The sequence below is a fragment of the Hyla sarda genome, unplaced genomic scaffold, assembly GCF_029499605.1.
Source record: "Hyla sarda isolate aHylSar1 unplaced genomic scaffold, aHylSar1.hap1 scaffold_649, whole genome shotgun sequence".
NCBI classification, from domain to species: Eukaryota; Metazoa; Chordata; class Amphibia; order Anura; family Hylidae; genus Hyla; species Hyla sarda.
In genome coordinates this window covers 23928-47154 of record NW_026610664.1, presented here as the reverse complement: position 1 = coordinate 47154, position 23227 = coordinate 23928, and the positions used below count along the sequence as shown (strand labels likewise).

Below are 23227 nucleotides of genomic sequence, written 5' to 3'. Positions count from 1 at the left end.
TTCAGACTGTTCTTACGTTCTTAGATTCCCAGAGGTGTGATGTTTACATGTTGCAGGAATGTGCTTTGTCTGCTTCTAGGTCTTACAACCATCTGGCCAGGCAGTGGCCTCACGGCCCTTCCTACTGGTCTGGTGGGGGCGACAATAGGTCTGCGGGGGTGGCCATCCTGATCAGGGGAGGTAACTTTGCACTTGATTCCGTCCGGGAGCTCGTCTGTGGCAGACTTCTTGTCGCAGACGGTTCCTGGGCGGGTGAGCCCGTGCGGCTCATCAACGTGTATGCCTCCCCTGAGAGGGATGTCCGACTGGAGGTTCTCCAGGCCCTGCGGGCTGAACTTGCCACCACTAGAGCAGTAGTGTTGGGTGGTGACTTCAACTGCCCCATTGAGGTGGACGGGCGCAGTTCTGGCACATCCGCCAGCCTGGACGTGACGTCTAAACTGCTGATTGAGATGGTGACGGAGGCATCCTTGCAGGACGTTGTCGGGTCCATCGGGAACGGCTCCGTAAACTATACGTGGAGCCGCCCCGATGGCTCGCTCCGTTCTCGGATAGACTTCATCTTCACTTCGAGAGCAGTCAGAAAGGTGTCGTACTCTATGGTCCCCTGCTTCTTCTCTGACCACAGGGCCATTCGATTCCGGGGGACTCTGGGCCATGGATTCCCACCTGGCCCGGGCTCCTGGAAGTTGAATTGTGCCCTGTTGGAGCAGAGGGAGGTCATGGAGGAACTTAGGGATGCTTACCTTGTATGGCGAAATGACAAATGTCTGTTCAAGTGCATCAGCGATTGGTGGGAATATGTTAAAGTCGAATTCCGTTGTTTCTTTCAGGCAAAAGGCAGACAACAGGCGTGTGCGAAGAAGTGGGACTTGAGGAAACTGCAGCGCGAGCTGCGGTCCCTGCAGGACCTGCTCCAGTGTGGCTGGGACGTCAGGGAGGAGCTGGAGGAGACCAAAAAGAGCTTGAAAAGGCACTTTGAGGAGGAATCCAAGCGAATCGTCTTTCGTTCCAAGGTGGAGAACCTGGAGAAGGGTGAGAAATGTAACTCTTTCTTTTTCAGGAAGCTCCATGCCGGCCACACGCCCCTGACTGAGCTACGAGATGAGACCGGACACATGAGGAGCGGCAAGGAGGAAGTGATGGGGGTCGTCCACGACTTCTACAGCAACCTCTACGCCCCCAAGTCATCCGACCCCGAAGCCGCCGAGAGGTTCCTGTCAGGTGTCACTAACGTTGTTGATCCCGCAGGTGCGGCGGCTATGGACGATCCCTTGACGGTGGGGGAGCTGCTCTCTGCCGCTAAATCCTTTAAGCCCGGCAGGACCCCGGGCAGTGACGGTCTCCCGGCCGAGCTCTACGTAGCGCTGGGTGACCTGATCTGTCCGGACCTGTTGGAGGTGTACGAGGAGATGGTGGTGGGGGGCAGAATGCCTCCGTCGTTGAGGGAAGGGATGATCACGATCTTGTATAAGCGGAAGGGGGAGAGATGTGACCTGAAAAACTGGCGTCCCATCTCTCTCCTGAACGTGGACTACAAGATCCTCGCCAAGGTGCTGGCCAACAGGCTGAAACCTGTCATGGGGCAGATCGTCTATCCGGACCAGACCTGCAGCATTCCTGGCCGCAGGATTGCCGACAGCCTTGCCCTTGTGAGAGACACGGTCCATTACATCCAGGACCGCGGGGGCCGCGCCGCCCTGGTCAGCTTAGATCAGGAGAAGGCGTTCGACCGTGTCTCCCACGCATTCATGGACAGGGTTTTGCGCAGGCTGGGTCTGGGGAAGATGTTTTGCTCTTTTGTTAACGTTATGTATTTTGACATTTACAGCACGGTGTTGGTGAACGGCTGGAAGACTGACCCCTTTCCTATTCTTTCAGGGGTTAGACAAGGCTGCCCTCTTTCACCTCTCCTTTTTGTTTGTGTTATAGAGCTCTTCGCTGAGACTATCCGGCAGAATGGAGAGATCAGAGGCATCACCGCACCAGGACCAGATCGCCACGAGGTCAAGTGCTCGCTCTACATGGACGACGTGACCGTCTTCTGCGCTGACCAGCGTTCGGTGACTGCACTCGTCCAGACCTGCGAGGACTTCGGCAGAGCTTCGGGGGCAAAAGTCAACTGCGGGAAGTCGGAGGCCATGCTCTTCGGGGAATGGCACCTGGCTTCTTCCGCCCCCTTCCCCTTTACTATTAAGCCGGACTTCATTCAAATTCTTGGAGTCTGGTTCGGGAAGGAAGGAGCGGCCCTTAAGTCTTGGCAAGACCGACTAGGAAGGATAAACTCGAAGATCGGACTGTGGAGCTCCAGAAAGCTCACGATGGAAGGCAAGGCACTTGTCCTGCGGAGTGAAGTTTTGCCTGTGCTCCAATATACCGCACAGGCCTGGCCTCCCCATACCACCGTTTGCAAGGCCATCACCCGGACAGTGTTTGGCTTCGTCTGGGGCAAAATGGACAGAGTCAAGAGGACCGTGATGTACAAGGAACCCCGCAAGGGTGGGAAGGGAATACCCGACATCCCCGCTCTGCTGAGGGCCTCCTTTGCATGTGTCACGGTGCAGCGGACTCTTGTAGAAAAGACTGGCTCAGCGGGCAGGTCCATGTCTCGCTTGCTTCTCATGCCCCTCTGGAGACAGCTGGGCTGGGACAAGTGGGACAGCTCCATCCCTTACAACTGGAACACTCCCTGGTTCTATGGGGATGTTGTCCGGTTTGTGAGGGAGCACCAGCTGGAAGGACTGAAACCAGACCTATGGAAGCCAAAGACAATCCACAAGCTCATCCGAGCTAAGGACTCGACCGAGCTGGTTCCGGGACTCCCCGCAGCCACTGCAGAGACAGTTTGGAACAATGTGGCCTCAAAGCGGCTTACCAATGGACACAAGGACTTGTCGTGGATGGCCGTCATGGGAGGTCTCTCTCTCAGGTCATTCATGCATGCCCGCAACCTGTGCAAGACCCGGTACTGCCCCCGTTGCCCCTACGTGGAGGAAACATCTTTCCACGTGTTTTGGCAGTGCCCCTTTGCACAGGGTCTGTTGGACGCCCTAGAACAGGAACTCAGAGACTCAGTGCCCAGGAGCTGCCTATCGTACCATTCGGTGCTTTACGGCCTGTTCCCTGGGACCCACGACGTGGAGGCCATCCAGGAGGCCTGGCGCCTTATGAACTGTTTTAAGGACGCAGTGTGGCTTGCCAGGAACCGCCTCGTGATCAACAGGGAAAACATGTCCGTCCGGGACTGCCGCAGGTTCATCAAGAACCTGCTTAGAGACTATTCCATCTTGGACAGCTCGGCCGTTGATGAGGAAGAAGAGGAGTGAAGACCCCTCTCCTTCTCCCATGTCTCCCTGAAGATACAGCCCAACAGTTTGGCCCTGTGATCCGCCCCCTCCCTACCCCCACATAGTCGCCCACACCCCTACCCCGATCACAGATTGTATTATTTGGTTTTTGTTTGATCTCTTGTGCCTTTATATTGCAGGATTGAGCTGAATGTTAGAGTAGCATGGTGTGCGATGTATAGCTTAGGGAACCTTTGCTGTGTATTGTACTATCATGCTTTGTGTGACTGTAATTTATTGTACGACTTGTAATGACTGAACGGAAAATAAAGCTCTTTCAATCAAAAAATCTGTTCTTATCAGTTTTTCATGCCGGTGTACAGTGACGCTGGTGGGGATGGGTGCTGCATGGAGGATGCAGGTGTACCAGGGCTTTCCGGGGCTGGTTCTGAGGAATCAGCTCGACGGCTGCCCCGATGTGACCTGTTCCCTCCGGGTCTCGCCATGAGGCTGAGAGGGTCTAGAGCCGAGGTACTTTTGTGCCTCGGGGAGTGGTGACCCCGAGGTGCCGAAACTCACTGGGAGAATAGACTCACTGAGTTGAAGCACGGGCACCATAATCTCTTCACCTTGTGGCACTCACCTCTTGATTCCCGGCCTTCTGGCTAGGATCAGAGAAATTTTTATAGATCCGGCCGGATGTCCGGGCAGTATATCTGCACACATTCACTTATTTATTTCTTTTTTGTTTCACTGTGTCACTTTTTGCGTGTTGTGTGTTCACAGGATTTGTCAGGATGCGGTAGCCCTTCTGGGTGTCCCTCCTGGCGGTCTAGGGGAGGTGTGTGTGGCCATTAGGTTCCGCACCTCCCTGCAAACACCCCGGGTACTCCTGCTTTGGCAGGGTACCTACCGTAATCGGCTCTGCGGGCAGATACCTTGGCTAACGCCAAGGGGGATGCCGGGAGCATTTGTGGTCCCCTAGTAGCTTCGGCGAAAAGGGACATCGAACCTGGAACCTCGCAGGTACCTTTTGGTCCGGAGGCGAAGGGTAAGGTTTGTTGGGGGGCCTCTCTCCTATCGGAGAAGGGCTTGCGATAGACCGCATCCTTTGTGCACGTTTTTTTAGTGTAACACGTTTGCACTTTTTCTTGCACTTTGGGTGAATCGAAAGCACGTTCCTCGGCTTTAAAAAAAAAAAAAAAAAATCTGTTCTTATCAGTTTAATATCTGATACGTCCCCTATCTGGGGACCATATATTAAATGGATTTTTGAGAACGGGGGCCGATTTCGAAGCTTGCTTCCGTCGCCCTATGCATTGACCCGATATGGCAGTATCTTCGGGTACAGTGCACCACCCCCTTACAGGGTTAAAAAGAAAGATTCCTACTTTCATTGCTACCTGCTTGCTGGCTAGCCAGCTAGCCAGCCCTGTGGGCCTTGCTGCTGCTGCAGCCAAAAAACAAAAGGTGGTGCTGCTGCTGCTTCTGCTGCTTCTGCTTCTGCTTGTGTCTGGCCGCTGTTGGAGCGTCCAGGCACAGGACTTCTGCTGCTGCTGACTAAATGGCCTCCTTAATTGGATCATTTGAGTAGCCAGCACACCTGTGCAGGTAGGGCATGACATGATAGGCAGCTGCCTTGATAGCGGGTGGGTGCTGAATGTTCCTAATTGACAAAATAAGATTAATGCTTATGAAGAAATATAAAATCTCATCCCTTCCCCAATATCGCGCCACACCCCTACCCCTTAATTCCCTGGTTGAACTTGATGGACATATGTCTTTTTTCGACCGTACTAACTATGTAACTATGTAACATAACATGGGGGGGGGGGGGTCTCCTGGCTGTTCACACAGGTGTGTCATTGCTGTACATTGACCATGCATTGCTTCTGTGGTATTGCAAAGGCAAAGACAAATGCTTCCAGCCATCCATTGCACTAATGGATTGGTCATCAGCTGGCTGTCTATGTCCCGCATCAATATAGACCAAAGTACAGAGGGTTAGGCTATGCTATTGTGCACCTACCTGATGCATCAGAAGGTGCGAGGCCCTTGCTAAATTCTGTGCACAGACTTTGAGATCTATACTTTAGACTGTATCTAAACCTGCTCCAACATGGACTGACATTCTGGCCTACTTTCAGCCGATGCGACTTGTCTGTCGCTGAACAGTCGCTTTTTATGTATTCAGCACCTATGTATAATGTTGTAAAAATGCTCTAGAAGCTAAAGTCGCAGAAATGTCACACATATTTGGCCTGCAACTTTCTGTGCGACAAATTCAGACAGGAAAAATCAGTATAAATCCTTAGAAAATTATCCCCCAGTGTCTCCATCTGCTGGCGGTATTGAATAAGCATTGCTGCACTGATGGGGTATGCATTAGACGAAAAAAAAGAAGAAAAAGAAGAATAATACGCCCAGAAAAGAGGCGAAAAGGAGAAAAACGTAAAAAAACGTGAAAAAAAAGTAAGAGGAAGAGAAGGGAAAAAAAGGTGGAAATGGGTTTAAAAGTGATTTCGGCGGAGAAATATATATATATATATATATATATATATATATATATATATATATACGCGCACACACACACATATATATAAACGTATTCTCCGTTGAGATATTGCAGCCGCTGCTGTGTCCAGGCCCAGGAGCCTTAGCACTGTGCTGTGATGTCACTCAATACCACTGACATCACTAGGTGTAAACAACATCTCTCCTTTGCTGTGTATGTGACTATGGAGCTGTTTGGTGATGTCGTCTATTATGGCCTTCATAGAAGCAACAGGAGATTGTTGCATCCATCTAGAACCCTCAGAACTACAGTGCTATGATGTCACTCACTTCCACAGGCCTTGCAGAGTGTAAACAACAACAACCCAGCTTTGTTGTGTATGTAACCATAGGGATTTGTGATGTCACCTAGAACCTTCACAGCAGCGACAGCTTTATGAGGAGCATCAGCACTGCTCTGCCTGAGCAGAACCATCACCGCCATAGGTTGTCAAATAACCCGGGTTTAACCCACACAGGTAAGTCCAATGGGGTGCAGGCATGTCCTCTATGCTTACAGCTTCCCGTGGGTGTTGGTTTGATACCGTTTGGGGACAGCCAAGGAGGCATCTGCAGGCAACAAAGGTAGGTGTGTGCTTGTGTGTGTGTTTCCTATGCAGATCCTAAGCCCAGTGTCACATGCAAGTAGGAGGAGTAAGAAGGGTTCCTGGCAAATCCGGGTTATGGATTGCATTTAAAAAGGCCCCGTGGGAGTGCAATGGGCCCCTGTCTTGCTGCTTAGCAATAATGGTATGGGTTTAGGTTCTGCTGTGTGTACTGGTGGTTGACTGCCCCCCAGCCCAGAGTGTGCATGGAAAATTGTCTGGCAGCCTCCCTGACAGCAAGCAGTGATAGTGCCCATGAAGGGCACCTTGTTGGGCCCGCCCCTTTCACGGTTATCGCTTCTCGGCCTTTTGGCTAAGATCAAGTGTAGTATCTGTTCTTATCAGTTTAATATCTGATACGTCCCCTTAAATGGATTTTTGAGAACGGGGGCCGATTTCGAAGCTTGCTTCCGTCGCCCTATGCATTGACCCGATATGGCAGTATCTTCGGGTACAGTGCACCACCCCCTTACAGGGTTAAAAAGAAAGATTCCTACTTTCATTGCTACCTGCTTGCTGGCTAGCCAGCTAGCCAGCCCTGTGGGCCTTGCTGCTGCTGCAGCCAAAAAACAAAAGGTGGTGCTGCTGCTGCTTCTGCTGCTTCTGCTTCTGCTTGTGTCTGGCCGCTGTTGGAGCGTCCAGGCACAGGACTTCTGCTGCTGCTGACTAAATGGCCTCCTTAATTGGATCATTTGAGTAGCCAGCACACCTGTGCAGGTAGGGCATGACATGATAGGCAGCTGCCTTGATAGCGGGTGGGTGCTGAATGTTCCTAATTGACAAAATAAGATTAATGCTTATGAAGAAATATAAAATCTCATCCCTTCCCCAATATCGCGCCACACCCCTACCCCTTAATTCCCTGGTTGAACTTGATGGACATATGTCTTTTTTCGACCGTACTAACTATGTAACTATGTAACATAACATGGGGGGGGGGGGGGTCTCCTGGCTGTTCACACAGGTGTGTCATTGCTGTACATTGACCATGCATTGCTTCTGTGGTATTGCAAAGGCAAAGACAAATGCTTCCAGCCATCCATTGCACTAATGGATTGGTCATCAGCTGGCTGTCTATGTCCCGCATCAATATAGACCAAAGTACAGAGGGTTAGGCTATGCTATTGTGCACCTACCTGATGCATCAGAAGGTGCGAGGCCCTTGCTAAATTCTGTGCACAGACTTTGAGATCTATACTTTAGACTGTATCTAAACCTGCTCCAACATGGACTGACATTCTGGCCTACTTTCAGCCGATGCGACTTGTCTGTCGCTGAACAGTCGCTTTTTATGTATTCAGCACCTATGTATAATGTTGTAAAAATGCTCTAGAAGCTAAAGTCGCAGAAATGTCACACATATTTGGCCTGCAACTTTCTGTGCGACAAATTCAGACAGGAAAAATCAGTATAAATCCTTAGAAAATTATCCCCCAGTGTCTCCATCTGCTGGCGGTATTGAATAAGCATTGCTGCACTGATGGGGTATGCATTAGACGAAAAAAAAGAAGAAAAAGAAGAATAATACGCCCAGAAAAGAGGCGAAAAGGAGAAAAACGTAAAAAAACGTGAAAAAAAAGTAAGAGGAAGAGAAGGGAAAAAAAGGTGGAAATGGGTTTAAAAGTGATTTCGGCGGAGAAATATATATATATATATATATATATATATATATATATATATATACGCGCACACACACACATATATATAAACGTATTCTCCGTTGAGATATTGCAGCCGCTGCTGTGTCCAGGCCCAGGAGCCTTAGCACTGTGCTGTGATGTCACTCAATACCACTGACATCACTAGGTGTAAACAACATCTCTCCTTTGCTGTGTATGTGACTATGGAGCTGTTTGGTGATGTCGTCTATTATGGCCTTCATAGAAGCAACAGGAGATTGTTGCATCCATCTAGAACCCTCAGAACTACAGTGCTATGATGTCACTCACTTCCACAGGCCTTGCAGAGTGTAAACAACAACAACCCAGCTTTGTTGTGTATGTAACCATAGGGATTTGTGATGTCACCTAGAACCTTCACAGCAGCGACAGCTTTATGAGGAGCATCAGCACTGCTCTGCCTGAGCAGAACCATCACCGCCATAGGTTGTCAAATAACCCGGGTTTAACCCACACAGGTAAGTCCAATGGGGTGCAGGCATGTCCTCTATGCTTACAGCTTCCCGTGGGTGTTGGTTTGATACCGTTTGGGGACAGCCAAGGAGGCATCTGCAGGCAACAAAGGTAGGTGTGTGCTTGTGTGTGTGTTTCCTATGCAGATCCTAAGCCCAGTGTCACATGCAAGTAGGAGGAGTAAGAAGGGTTCCTGGCAAATCCGGGTTATGGATTGCATTTAAAAAGGCCCCGTGGGAGTGCAATGGGCCCCTGTCTTGCTGCTTAGCAATAATGGTATGGGTTTAGGTTCTGCTGTGTGTACTGGTGGTTGACTGCCCCCCAGCCCAGAGTGTGCATGGAAAATTGTCTGGCAGCCTCCCTGACAGCAAGCAGTGATAGTGCCCATGAAGGGCACCTTGTTGGGCCCGCCCCTTTCACGGTTATCGCTTCTCGGCCTTTTGGCTAAGATCAAGTGTAGTATCTGTTCTTATCAGTTTAATATCTGATACGTCCCCTATCTGGGGACCATATATTAAATGGATTTTTGAGAACGGGGGCCGATTTCGAAGCTTGCTTCCGTCGCCCTATGCATTGACCCGATATGGCAGTATCTTCGGGTACAGTGCACCACCCCCTTACAGGGTTAAAAAGAAAGATTCCTACTTTCATTGCTACCTGCTTGCTGGCTAGCCAGCTAGCCAGCCCTGTGGGCCTTGCTGCTGCTGCAGCCAAAAAACAAAAGGTGGTGCTGCTGCTGCTTCTGCTGCTTCTGCTTCTGCTTGTGTCTGGCCGCTGTTGGAGCGTCCAGGCACAGGACTTCTGCTGCTGCTGACTAAATGGCCTCCTTAATTGGATCATTTGAGTAGCCAGCACACCTGTGCAGGTAGGGCATGACATGATAGGCAGCTGCCTTGATAGCGGGTGGGTGCTGAATGTTCCTAATTGACAAAATAAGATTAATGCTTATGAAGAAATATAAAATCTCATCCCTTCCCCAATATCGCGCCACACCCCTACCCCTTAATTCCCTGGTTGAACTTGATGGACATATGTCTTTTTTCGACCGTACTAACTATGTAACTATGTAACATAACATGGGGGGGGGGGGGGTCTCCTGGCTGTTCACACAGGTGTGTCATTGCTGTACATTGACCATGCATTGCTTCTGTGGTATTGCAAAGGCAAAGACAAATGCTTCCAGCCATCCATTGCACTAATGGATTGGTCATCAGCTGGCTGTCTATGTCCCGCATCAATATAGACCAAAGTACAGAGGGTTAGGCTATGCTATTGTGCACCTACCTGATGCATCAGAAGGTGCGAGGCCCTTGCTAAATTCTGTGCACAGACTTTGAGATCTATACTTTAGACTGTATCTAAACCTGCTCCAACATGGACTGACATTCTGGCCTACTTTCAGCCGATGCGACTTGTCTGTCGCTGAACAGTCGCTTTTTATGTATTCAGCACCTATGTATAATGTTGTAAAAATGCTCTAGAAGCTAAAGTCGCAGAAATGTCACACATATTTGGCCTGCAACTTTCTGTGCGACAAATTCAGACAGGAAAAATCAGTATAAATCCTTAGAAAATTATCCCCCAGTGTCTCCATCTGCTGGCGGTATTGAATAAGCATTGCTGCACTGATGGGGTATGCATTAGACGAAAAAAAAGAAGAAAAAGAAGAATAATACGCCCAGAAAAGAGGCGAAAAGGAGAAAAACGTAAAAAAACGTGAAAAAAAAGTAAGAGGAAGAGAAGGGAAAAAAAGGTGGAAATGGGTTTAAAAGTGATTTCGGCGGAGTATATATATATATATATATATATATATATATATATATATATATATATATATATACGCGCACACACACACATATATATAAACGTATTCTCCGTTGAGATATTGCAGCCGCTGCTGTGTCCAGGCCCAGGAGCCTTAGCACTGTGCTGTGATGTCACTCAATACCACTGACATCACTAGGTGTAAACAACATCTCTCCTTTGCTGTGTATGTGACTATGGAGCTGTTTGGTGATGTCGTCTATTATGGCCTTCATAGAAGCAACAGGAGATTGTTGCATCCATCTAGAACCCTCAGAACTACAGTGCTATGATGTCACTCACTTCCACAGGCCTTGCAGAGTGTAAACAACAACAACCCAGCTTTGTTGTGTATGTAACCATAGGGATTTGTGATGTCACCTAGAACCTTCACAGCAGCGACAGCTTTATGAGGAGCATCAGCACTGCTCTGCCTGAGCAGAACCATCACCGCCATAGGTTGTCAAATAACCCGGGTTTAACCCACACAGGTAAGTCCAATGGGGTGCAGGCATGTCCTCTATGCTTACAGCTTCCCGTGGGTGTTGGTTTGATACCGTTTGGGGACAGCCAAGGAGGCATCTGCAGGCAACAAAGGTAGGTGTGTGCTTGTGTGTGTGTTTCCTATGCAGATCCTAAGCCCAGTGTCACATGCAAGTAGGAGGAGTAAGAAGGGTTCCTGGCAAATCCGGGTTATGGATTGCATTTAAAAAGGCCCCGTGGGAGTGCAATGGGCCCCTGTCTTGCTGCTTAGCAATAATGGTATGGGTTTAGGTTCTGCTGTGTGTACTGGTGGTTGACTGCCCCCCAGCCCAGAGTGTGCATGGAAAATTGTCTGGCAGCCTCCCTGACAGCAAGCAGTGATAGTGCCCATGAAGGGCACCTTGTTGGGCCCGCCCCTTTCACGGTTATCGCTTCTCGGCCTTTTGGCTAAGATCAAGTGTAGTATCTGTTCTTATCAGTTTAATATCTGATACGTCCCCTATCTGGGGACCATATATTAAATGGATTTTTGAGAACGGGGGCCGATTTCGAAGCTTGCTTCCGTCGCCCTATGCATTGACCCGATATGGCAGTATCTTCGGGTACAGTGCACCACCCCCTTACAGGGTTAAAAAGAAAGATTCCTACTTTCATTGCTACCTGCTTGCTGGCTAGCCAGCTAGCCAGCCCTGTGGGCCTTGCTGCTGCTGCAGCCAAAAAACAAAAGGTGGTGCTGCTGCTGCTTCTGCTGCTTCTGCTTCTGCTTGTGTCTGGCCGCTGTTGGAGCGTCCAGGCACAGGACTTCTGCTGCTGCTGACTAAATGGCCTCCTTAATTGGATCATTTGAGTAGCCAGCACACCTGTGCAGGTAGGGCATGACATGATAGGCAGCTGCCTTGATAGCGGGTGGGTGCTGAATGTTCCTAATTGACAAAATAAGATTAATGCTTATGAAGAAATATAAAATCTCATCCCTTCCCCAATATCGCGCCACACCCCTACCCCTTAATTCCCTGGTTGAACTTGATGGACATATGTCTTTTTTCGACCGTACTAACTATGTAACTATGTAACATAACATGGGGGGGGGGGGGGTCTCCTGGCTGTTCACACAGGTGTGTCATTGCTGTACATTGACCATGCATTGCTTCTGTGGTATTGCAAAGGCAAAGACAAATGCTTCCAGCCATCCATTGCACTAATGGATTGGTCATCAGCTGGCTGTCTATGTCCCGCATCAATATAGACCAAAGTACAGAGGGTTAGGCTATGCTATTGTGCACCTACCTGATGCATCAGAAGGTGCGAGGCCCTTGCTAAATTCTGTGCACAGACTTTGAGATCTATACTTTAGACTGTATCTAAACCTGCTCCAACATGGACTGACATTCTGGCCTACTTTCAGCCGATGCGACTTGTCTGTCGCTGAACAGTCGCTTTTTATGTATTCAGCACCTATGTATAATGTTGTAAAAATGCTCTAGAAGCTAAAGTCGCAGAAATGTCACACATATTTGGCCTGCAACTTTCTGTGCGACAAATTCAGACAGGAAAAATCAGTATAAATCCTTAGAAAATTATCCCCCAGTGTCTCCATCTGCTGGCGGTATTGAATAAGCATTGCTGCACTGATGGGGTATGCATTAGACGAAAAAAAAGAAGAAAAAGAAGAATAATACGCCCAGAAAAGAGGCGAAAAGGAGAAAAACGTAAAAAAACGTGAAAAAAAAGTAAGAGGAAGAGAAGGGAAAAAAAGGTGGAAATGGGTTTAAAAGTGATTTCGGCGGAGAAATATATATATATATATATATATATATATATATATATATATACGCGCACACACACACATATATATAAACGTATTCTCCGTTGAGATATTGCAGCCGCTGCTGTGTCCAGGCCCAGGAGCCTTAGCACTGTGCTGTGATGTCACTCAATACCACTGACATCACTAGGTGTAAACAACATCTCTCCTTTGCTGTGTATGTGACTATGGAGCTGTTTGGTGATGTCGTCTATTATGGCCTTCATAGAAGCAACAGGAGATTGTTGCATCCATCTAGAACCCTCAGAACTACAGTGCTATGATGTCACTCACTTCCACAGGCCTTGCAGAGTGTAAACAACAACAACCCAGCTTTGTTGTGTATGTAACCATAGGGATTTGTGATGTCACCTAGAACCTTCACAGCAGCGACAGCTTTATGAGGAGCATCAGCACTGCTCTGCCTGAGCAGAACCATCACCGCCATAGGTTGTCAAATAACCCGGGTTTAACCCACACAGGTAAGTCCAATGGGGTGCAGGCATGTCCTCTATGCTTACAGCTTCCCGTGGGTGTTGGTTTGATACCGTTTGGGGACAGCCAAGGAGGCATCTGCAGGCAACAAAGGTAGGTGTGTGCTTGTGTGTGTGTTTCCTATGCAGATCCTAAGCCCAGTGTCACATGCAAGTAGGAGGAGTAAGAAGGGTTCCTGGCAAATCCGGGTTATGGATTGCATTTAAAAAGGCCCCGTGGGAGTGCAATGGGCCCCTGTCTTGCTGCTTAGCAATAATGGTATGGGTTTAGGTTCTGCTGTGTGTACTGGTGGTTGACTGCCCCCCAGCCCAGAGTGTGCATGGAAAATTGTCTGGCAGCCTCCCTGACAGCAAGCAGTGATAGTGCCCATGAAGGGCACCTTGTTGGGCCCGCCCCTTTCACGGTTATCGCTTCTCGGCCTTTTGGCTAAGATCAAGTGTAGTATCTGTTCTTATCAGTTTAATATCTGATACGTCCCCTATCTGGGGACCATATATTAAATGGATTTTTGAGAACGGGGGCCGATTTCGAAGCTTGCTTCCGTCGCCCTATGCATTGACCCGATATGGCAGTATCTTCGGGTACAGTGCACCACCCCCTTACAGGGTTAAAAAGAAAGATTCCTACTTTCATTGCTACCTGCTTGCTGGCTAGCCAGCTAGCCAGCCCTGTGGGCCTTGCTGCTGCTGCAGCCAAAAAACAAAAGGTGGTGCTGCTGCTGCTTCTGCTGCTTCTGCTTCTGCTTGTGTCTGGCCGCTGTTGGAGCGTCCAGGCACAGGACTTCTGCTGCTGCTGACTAAATGGCCTCCTTAATTGGATCATTTGAGTAGCCAGCACACCTGTGCAGGTAGGGCATGACATGATAGGCAGCTGCCTTGATAGCGGGTGGGTGCTGAATGTTCCTAATTGACAAAATAAGATTAATGCTTATGAAGAAATATAAAATCTCATCCCTTCCCCAATATCGCGCCACACCCCTACCCCTTAATTCCCTGGTTGAACTTGATGGACATATGTCTTTTTTCGACCGTACTAACTATGTAACTATGTAACATAACATGGGGGGGGGGGTCTCCTGGCTGTTCACACAGGTGTGTCATTGCTGTACATTGACCATGCATTGCTTCTGTGGTATTGCAAAGGCAAAGACAAATGCTTCCAGCCATCCATTGCACTAATGGATTGGTCATCAGCTGGCTGTCTATGTCCCGCATCAATATAGACCAAAGTACAGAGGGTTAGGCTATGCTATTGTGCACCTACCTGATGCATCAGAAGGTGCGAGGCCCTTGCTAAATTCTGTGCACAGACTTTGAGATCTATACTTTAGACTGTATCTAAACCTGCTCCAACATGGACTGACATTCTGGCCTACTTTCAGCCGATGCGACTTGTCTGTCGCTGAACAGTCGCTTTTTATGTATTCAGCACCTATGTATAATGTTGTAAAAATGCTCTAGAAGCTAAAGTCGCAGAAATGTCACACATATTTGGCCTGCAACTTTCTGTGCGACAAATTCAGACAGGAAAAATCAGTATAAATCCTTAGAAAATTATCCCCCAGTGTCTCCATCTGCTGGCGGTATTGAATAAGCATTGCTGCACTGATGGGGTATGCATTAGACGAAAAAAAAGAAGAAAAAGAAGAATAATACGCCCAGAAAAGAGGCGAAAAGGAGAAAAACGTAAAAAAACGTGAAAAAAAAGTAAGAGGAAGAGAAGGGAAAAAAAGGTGGAAATGGGTTTAAAAGTGATTTCGGCGGAGAAATATATATATATATATATATATATATATATATATATATATATATATACGCGCACACACACACATATATATAAACGTATTCTCCGTTGAGATATTGCAGCCGCTGCTGTGTCCAGGCCCAGGAGCCTTAGCACTGTGCTGTGATGTCACTCAATACCACTGACATCACTAGGTGTAAACAACATCTCTCCTTTGCTGTGTATGTGACTATGGAGCTGTTTGGTGATGTCGTCTATTATGGCCTTCATAGAAGCAACAGGAGATTGTTGCATCCATCTAGAACCCTCAGAACTACAGTGCTATGATGTCACTCACTTCCACAGGCCTTGCAGAGTGTAAACAACAACAACCCAGCTTTGTTGTGTATGTAACCATAGGGATTTGTGATGTCACCTAGAACCTTCACAGCAGCGACAGCTTTATGAGGAGCATCAGCACTGCTCTGCCTGAGCAGAACCATCACCGCCATAGGTTGTCAAATAACCCGGGTTTAACCCACACAGGTAAGTCCAATGGGGTGCAGGCATGTCCTCTATGCTTACAGCTTCCCGTGGGTGTTGGTTTGATACCGTTTGGGGACAGCCAAGGAGGCATCTGCAGGCAACAAAGGTAGGTGTGTGCTTGTGTGTGTGTTTCCTATGCAGATCCTAAGCCCAGTGTCACATGCAAGTAGGAGGAGTAAGAAGGGTTCCTGGCAAATCCGGGTTATGGATTGCATTTAAAAAGGCCCCGTGGGAGTGCAATGGGCCCCTGTCTTGCTGCTTAGCAATAATGGTATGGGTTTAGGTTCTGCTGTGTGTACTGGTGGTTGACTGCCCCCCAGCCCAGAGTGTGCATGGAAAATTGTCTGGCAGCCTCCCTGACAGCAAGCAGTGATAGTGCCCATGAAGGGCACCTTGTTGGGCCCGCCCCTTTCACGGTTATCGCTTCTCGGCCTTTTGGCTAAGATCAAGTGTAGTATCTGTTCTTATCAGTTTAATATCTGATACGTCCCCTATCTGGGGACCATATATTAAATGGATTTTTGAGAACGGGGGCCGATTTCGAAGCTTGCTTCCGTCGCCCTATGCATTGACCCGATATGGCAGTATCTTCGGGTACAGTGCACCACCCCCTTACAGGGTTAAAAAGAAAGATTCCTACTTTCATTGCTACCTGCTTGCTGGCTAGCCAGCTAGCCAGCCCTGTGGGCCTTGCTGCTGCTGCAGCCAAAAAACAAAAGGTGGTGCTGCTGCTGCTTCTGCTGCTTCTGCTTCTGCTTGTGTCTGGCCGCTGTTGGAGCGTCCAGGCACAGGACTTCTGCTGCTGCTGACTAAATGGCCTCCTTAATTGGATCATTTGAGTAGCCAGCACACCTGTGCAGGTAGGGCATGACATGATAGGCAGCTGCCTTGATAGCGGGTGGGTGCTGAATGTTCCTAATTGACAAAATAAGATTAATGCTTATGAAGAAATATAAAATCTCATCCCTTCCCCAATATCGCGCCACACCCCTACCCCTTAATTCCCTGGTTGAACTTGATGGACATATGTCTTTTTTCGACCGTACTAACTATGTAACTATGTAACATAACATGGGGGGGGGGGGGTCTCCTGGCTGTTCACACAGGTGTGTCATTGCTGTACATTGACCATGCATTGCTTCTGTGGTATTGCAAAGGCAAAGACAAATGCTTCCAGCCATCCATTGCACTAATGGATTGGTCATCAGCTGGCTGTCTATGTACCGCATCAATATAGACCAAAGTACAGAGGGTTAGGCTATGCTATTGTGCACCTACCTGATGCATCAGAAGGTGCGAGGCCCTTGCTAAATTCTGTGCACAGACTTTGAGATCTATACTTTAGACTGTATCTAAACCTGCTCCAACATGGACTGACATTCTGGCCTACTTTCAGCCGATGCGACTTGTCTGTCGCTGAACAGTCGCTTTTTATGTATTCAGCACCTATGTATAATGTTGTAAAAATGCTCTAGAAGCTAAAGTCGCAGAAATGTCACACATATTTGGCCTGCAACTTTCTGTGCGACAAATTCAGACAGGAAAAATCAGTATAAATCCTTAGAAAATTATCCCCCAGTGTCTCCATCTGCTGGCGGTATTGAATAAGCATTGCTGCACTGATGGGGTATGCATTAGACGAAAAAAAAGAAGAAAAAGAAGAATAATACGCCCAGAAAAGAGGCGAAAAGGAGAAAAACGTAAAAAAACGTGAAAAAAAAGTAAGAGGAAGAGAAGGGAAAAAAAGGTGGAAATGGGTTTAAAAGTGATTTCGGCGGAGAAATATATATATATATATATATATATATATATATATATATATATATACGCGCACACACACACATATATATAAACGTATTCTCCGTTGAGATATTGCAGCCGCTGCTGTGTCCAGGCCCAGGAGCCTTAGCACTGTGCTGTGATGTCACTCAATACCACTGACATCACTAGGTGTAAACAACATCTCTCCTTTGCTGTGTATGTGACTATGGAGCTGTTTGGTGATGTCGTCTATTATGGCCTTCATAGAAGCAACAGGAGATTGTTGCATCCATCTAGAACCCTCAGAACTACAGTGCTATGATGTCACTCACTTCCACAGGCCTTGCAGAGTGTAAACAACAACAACCCAGCTTTGTTGTGTATGTAACCATAGGGATTTGTGATGTCACCTAGAACCTTCACAGCAGCGACAGCTTTATGAGGAGCATCAGCACTGCTCTGCCTGAGCAGAACCATCACCGCCATAGGTTGTCAAATAACCCGGGTTTAACCCACACAGGTAATTCCAATGGGGTGCAGGCATGTCCTCTATGCTTACAGCTTCCCGTGGGTGTTGGTTTGATACCGTTTGGGGACAGCCAAGGAGGCATCTGCAGGCAACAAAGGTAGGTGTGTGCTTGTGTGTGTGTTTCCTATGCAGATCCTAAGCCCAGTGTCACATGCAAGTAGGAGGAGTAAGAAGGGTTCCTGGCAAATCCGGGTTATGGATTGCATTTAAAAAGGCCCCGTGGGAGTGCAATGGGCCCCTGTCTTGCTGCTTAGCAATAATGGTATGGGTTTAGGTTCTGCTGTGTGTACTGGTGGTTGACTGCCCCCCAGCCCAGAGTGTGCATGGAAAATTGTCTGGCAGCCTCCCTGACAGCAAGCAGTGATAGTGCCCATGAAGGGCACCTTGTTGGGCCCGCCCCTTTCACGGTTATCGCTTCTCGGCCTTTTGGCTAAGATCAAGTGTCTTGCCCTAAGGTATTCGGGTACCCCTCTCCTCGGCCTTGTGGGATCGCCCAGGTTTATTGCCTGGGCTTCACCCACCTGCTGCTATTGGGGAGAGGGCTTAGTCCCAGGATAACGGGAAGGTGATCATCGGAGGACGGGTCTGCCGGAGAGGATGGCTAATGCGCCGAACGCTCCTAATACAGTACGGCTGTTTATCGAGGAGGAAAAGAGGAGTGCCTACGGGATTTTGCATGTCCAGCAGAAGGTCGTGGAAGGAGTGCTGAGGATGCCGCATGCTTCCATCTTCTGTGTCCAGGTCTTTCCCAGCCAAGGATTCTTTGACGTGACCTTCTACAACCTGGATGATCTCCGTACCTGTCTCTACCGGAGTAAGGAGAATGCTTCTCACCCTGACCTACAAGGGATCCGATTCATTTCCTGCGAGGCTCGGCCTAAGAAAGTTCCAGTGGTAGTGCATATGTACAACCCTTTTGTGCGGGATGAGGAGATCCAGACCTTTCTAAGAAGGTATTGTGTGTCTGTTTCTGGTGCGGAGAGGAAAAATAACATCCTGGGGACTTTCACAGGCATGAGACGTTTTTGGGTGGAGTTTAGGCCTGCCCCCGAGGGTGGTGCTGAAGGTTTTTGTCACCCCCCGCAGAACTTTGCGATAGGGAACAACAGGGGGTTTCTGCACTACCCGGGGATGCCAAGTTTTTGCCGGGACTGTTTTTGCTTTGGTCATACCAGAGAGAACTGTACAACCGGGCAGGTTTGCAGGAACTGCCACAAGCCTGATCACCGCACTGCAGACTGTCCCGAGAAACGCAAGTGTCATTTCTGTGGTTCTTCGGATCACCTGGCTAGGAGTTGCCCCACTTACCAGTCCGGGGCACCCCGATCATATGCAATGGCTCTTCGAGGTGGGACAGTTCCTGAGGACTCCAATGCTGCCAGGGCAGGCGATGCAGAGGTTAGCGTGCTGACCAGTGAAGCAGAGTCTGCCCCTGTTTTTCCTTCCATTTCTAGGTCTGTTCCGGATGCTTTGGTGGCAGAGGGGGAGAAGGCGGAGTCTGTTTCGGGGGCATCTGTTTCGGAGGCCTCTGATCCCCCAGAGGAGATGACTGTGGACAAAGAATCCTTGAAGAGAAAGATGCCGGTGGAAGAATCGGAGGATGACTGTCCGACTCCTCAGAGTCAAAGGATTGAGGACTTTCCTAGCCCGGGAAGGGAGGAGGCAGGTGGAGGGTCGTCATGTCAGATTGATTCTGACTCCTCTTTATCCTCCCTGGGCACAGGTTATTTGGAGGAATGTTCAGTCAAAAAATTGACAAAGACTCTTAAGTTTAAGGAAGGGGAGGCAAAAAATAAGGGTAGAGGTCGGGGAAAGGCTAGGCCTCCTTTTGATAATGCTTGATTTTGTATTTCCTTTTTTTCCTTCAAATGTTTGAATGAGTTTAACAATTGGTTCTCTAAATGTCCGCAGTATTAGATCTTTAGAAAGGAGATCCGCCATTTTTGATTTACTTTCTAGATATTCTTTTGATGTTCTAGGTCTCCAGGAGTGCTGCTTGGATGGGGAGCCAAATATCTCCTGGCCTTATGGGCAATCGGTATGGTCTGGTTCAATGGAACGTAATTCGGGGGTGGGGATTTTGTTCAAAAGTAATGAGTTTGTTGTTAAAAAAGTTGTCCATATTGTTCCGGGTAGGGTATTATTAGTGCATTTTATTTTCAGGGGTTTCACATATAAAGTAATTAATGTTTATGCTCCAACTGGGAGGAAGGAAAGAGGGGAGGTGTTTGAGAAATTATATTTCTTTTTGAGTGGGAGGGATGATGTGTTCCTTATAGGGGATTTCAATTGTATAATAACAGAGGGGGATAGGAGTAGTACTACGGTGGGTGGTGGGTCTGGTTTAGACAGTACTAGTAAGCAGCTTAAAGAGATTGTAAATTTATTTGGGTTAAAGGATTCCTTTGTTGCCCATAATGATGGTACTATCGGTTATACATATTTTTCTAACAATACAAGTTCGCGTATTGATTTCATTTTTGTCTCAAAACTAATGTCTGTTTCTAATTTCAGACGGAGGAGGTTACCGTTCACGGATCATGCCTGGATTGAGTGTGTGGTAAAAGGTGGTGGTCTAAGTGAGTATGGAAAGGGTGTTTGGAAGTTGAATGTGTCTTTATTGGATAATGAATGTGTATTACAAGAATATAGGGAGCGTTTTGATGGATGGGTGTTGAGGAAGGATGCATTTTATAGTGTGGTTGAGTGGTGGGAGTGGGTGAAGTTAGAGACTAAAAGGTTTTTTATTAAAAAAGGGTGTGAGAAAGGGAGGAAAGATAGAGAAGAGTATGAGAGATGGCAAAGAAGGTTAGAGTATTTGTATGAATTGAGGCGTTTGGGGATGAGTGTTGAGAAGGAGATTGAGGAAGCTCGTGGAAGTGTGAATGAGTGTCTGGAGAGGAATGGAAGGAAGATTATTGCACAGGCTAGGGTTGAAGTGAAAGAGAAGGATGAGAAATGTAGCAAATTTTTCTTTAAAAAGGCATTCAGTAAAAAAACTGAGATGATGAGTGTTTTTACGAATGATGGGGTAGAGGTCTTTGGTAAGGATGAGGTGTTAGAGGAAGTGTGGAAGTTTTATTCTGATTTATTCACGGAGAAGGAGCGGGACGTGACTCTAGAGGAGGAATGTTTGGGATATGTGGATAAGCGTTTGGATGAAATTGATGGGTTCTTTATGGAAGAGGATGTGAGGAAGAGTGAGGTGGAGGATGCTGTGAATGGGATGAAGAAAGGAAAGGTGGCAGGGAGTGATGGTTTGCCTGTGGAATTTTATCTTGTGTTTTGGGATATGTTAGGGGATTATGTATGGGAGGTGTGTAAGGAAGTACTTAGGAGAGGGAAGTTATCTAAAAGTATGAGTGAGAGTGTGACTGTGTTATTGTTTAAAAAAGGGGATAAGAGGGATCTTAAAAATTGGAGGCCTATAGCGCTCTTGAATTGTGATTACAAAATTATTGCTAAAGTTATTGCGAATAGGTTAAAGGATGTGATTGATTGTATGGTAGGTGAGGAGCAAATGTGTACAGTGCCTGATCGTAGGATTTCTGAATGTCTGTTAGGTCTGAGGGATGTATTGTGGGACTGTAAAACTAGGAAGCAAGGTGTGGCTGTTGTTACGGTGGATTTTGAAAAAGCGTATGATAGGGTGGTGCATGATTTATTGTTTAGGGTTTTGAGGAGGATGAATGTGCCGGACAGAATGGTGAAGTGGATTGAATGTTTGTATAGGGACATTTATAGTAAGATTCAGGTCAATGGTTTTCTGAGTAGGGAAGTGAGTATAAAATCTGGAGTGCGGCAGGGGTGTCCCCTGTCGCCAATTCTTTTTATTTGTATGATTGAGCCTTTGTTGGGGATGATTAGGAGAGATAAGGTGATGCGGGGTATAGAAATACCTGGTAGTCATGGGAAGGATATGCGAGTGATTGGTTACATGGATGATGTTACTGTTGTATGTAAGTCAATGGCAGGGGTAAGGCGTGCTAAGTTATTGATTGAGTGTTTCTGTTTAATGAGTGGGTTTAAGCTTAATGTTGGGAAGAGTGGTTGTAAATTTTTTGAGGGGTGGGGAGAGAGTGGGTTGTGCGAGTGGCCTGTGAGAGAGGGGGGTGTGGAAGTGCTTGGGGTGGTGTTTGATAATGATTTGTATGGGAAAGAAAGTTGGGAGAGGGTTTTGGGGAGGGTGGGGAATAAAATAAACTTCTGGTCTTTAAGGACTTTATCGATTGAGGGAAGGATTCTGGTTATTAAAGCTGTTATAATTCCTATTTTGCTTTATGTTAATTATGTGTTTCCTCCACCGGATAGGTGTCTGGCAAGAATTATCAGGCAGATCTTTGTTTTCTTATGGAATTCAAGGATGGAGAAATTGAGTCGTGGGAAGGTGGTGAAAAGCAGAATGCATGGTGGGAAAGGAATGATGAATGTGGAAGTGTTCCTGGCTGTGAAGTATGTCAGTTTTTGTCTCGCTGTAAGTAAGAAGGAATGTGTGTTTGGGTGCATGGTAAGGTATTTGGCTGGTAATGTGTTGTTGAAATATAAGCTAATGGAAAGGGACTTAAGGGTACCTGTAAGTTTTGAGGTTCCTTGGTTCTATCAGAGAATAGGGCGGTGTGTCAGGAAAAATAATCTGGAATGTGTGACTGAATGGAATGATAGTAAGAAGGTGATGAAAGTGTTGGAGCAGAGAGAAACAGTGGAATGTGTGGGAGGTCTGTCTGAGAAGGATTGTAAGGTAGTGTGGAAAAATGTCAGTCACAAGGAACTGACAAATAAACAAAAGGACTTGTCTTGGATGTTAGCTCATGGGTGTCTGCCAACAAGGGAATTTCAGAGGAGAAGGAGATTGGTAGACAGTGAAGTGTGTCCCAGGGATGGTTGCGGTGGATGTGAGAATTATGTACATGTGTTTTGGGAGTGTGGTTATGCGAAGTCTGTGTGGAGAAAAATGTCTGGTCTAATTAAAAATCTTACTGGAATTGAAATCTTATCCTTTAATATGATGATGTTTGGTTTGTGTGCAGTGGAGAGAGAGAAGGCAAGAGTGTTATGGTTCATAGTAAATTGTGTAAAAGAGGTTCTGTGGGATGTAAGGAATATTAGGATTTTCAATCAAACTGAAGTAAGTGTGAAGGAGTGTCTGGGCATGATCCGTGGTAAAATTTACCTTTACGTATTATGTGATAGGAAAAACTATGGTTCTGATGATGCAGAGGGGATCTGGAAACACAAAAAATGGAAGTACTGGTTATGATTGTATTCTTATTTGTCTTTCTTTTTCTTTTCTTACAGATTATATCCTGATATGAAGGGACAGTTGGAGGGACAGAATCCGCTGCAATTTATTTTTTCTGAGGGAAAGTCATGAAGGGAAAGCTTTTTGTTATATGTACATGTAAAGACATGATTCCTGTATATATTGTATATGTCAAATATGTGTTATTCATGTGTTTTCAGATGAATATGTAATTTTTTGAATGATTTACTTGGTTATGTATTGTATA

General features: G+C 47.2%; 4 non-coding genes and 2 pseudogenes across 4 annotated transcripts; all 6 read left to right on the top strand.

Moving 5' to 3' along the window:
* Nucleotides 1-4468: 4468 nt before the first annotated feature.
* Nucleotides 4469-4648, top strand: LOC130342350 (U2 spliceosomal RNA; annotated as a pseudogene).
* Nucleotides 4649-6738: 2090 nt separating this feature from the next.
* LOC130342343 (U2 spliceosomal RNA) lies at nucleotides 6739-6912 on the top strand (annotated as a pseudogene).
* Nucleotides 6913-9001: 2089 nt separating this feature from the next.
* On the top strand, nucleotides 9002-9192 carry LOC130342357 (U2 spliceosomal RNA). The gene has a single exon (XR_008882014.1). It is a non-coding gene; the product is annotated as a U2 spliceosomal RNA (small nuclear RNA).
* A 2098-nt stretch (nucleotides 9193-11290) lies between these two features.
* LOC130342356 (U2 spliceosomal RNA) lies at nucleotides 11291-11481 on the top strand. The gene has a single exon (XR_008882013.1). It is a non-coding gene; the product is annotated as a U2 spliceosomal RNA (small nuclear RNA).
* A 2087-nt stretch (nucleotides 11482-13568) lies between these two features.
* On the top strand, nucleotides 13569-13759 carry LOC130342355 (U2 spliceosomal RNA). Its single transcript, XR_008882012.1, has one exon. It is a non-coding gene; the product is annotated as a U2 spliceosomal RNA (small nuclear RNA).
* Nucleotides 13760-15849: 2090 nt separating this feature from the next.
* On the top strand, nucleotides 15850-16040 carry LOC130342354 (U2 spliceosomal RNA). Its single transcript, XR_008882011.1, has one exon. It is a non-coding gene; the product is annotated as a U2 spliceosomal RNA (small nuclear RNA).
* The last annotated feature ends 7187 nt before the right edge of the window (nucleotides 16041-23227 follow it).